Genomic DNA, 536 nt, shown 5'->3' on the forward strand with positions numbered 1-536 from the left:
TTTTTGTTTATTAGAACTATTTTTATATATTTATTAAACATTTTTAATATCTATAAAACTTTTTTTGTGATTAAAAACTATTATTTGGGATTTCAAAAAAAAAAATTAAAAATTCTATATTTATTAAATATATTTTTTTTAATTTACAGGTCTCTTGATGATCAGACCCGGCCTCGACAGCGTCGTGGTCGTGGTGGTACGGGGAGCCAGTCTCGGGATTCCAGCCATTTTCAGGATTCCCCTTCGCCCCACAGCTCCTACCATCTGCATCCGCTCCTGCTCCTCTCGCTCCCGCTGCTGCACCCGCTCCTGCTCCTCCGGGTCCTCCAGGAGTGATGAGTGTTGCAGAGTTGGTTCGACAGCCCAGTCGTGACCATATTCCCTATCTCACTCTGTATCCACATGGACGGGATCAAACATGGTAATTAAACATATTTTTTTATTATTAATTAAGCATTTGTTCTTTTTATTAGGTTCAACCGATCCGGAAACGGGATCAGCGCATGGATCAACCGTATGATGTACTCGGCCCTCGA

This window comes from Brassica oleracea, chromosome C2 (assembly GCF_000695525.1).
Source record: "Brassica oleracea var. oleracea cultivar TO1000 chromosome C2, BOL, whole genome shotgun sequence".
Classification (NCBI taxonomy): domain Eukaryota; kingdom Viridiplantae; phylum Streptophyta; class Magnoliopsida; order Brassicales; family Brassicaceae; genus Brassica; species Brassica oleracea.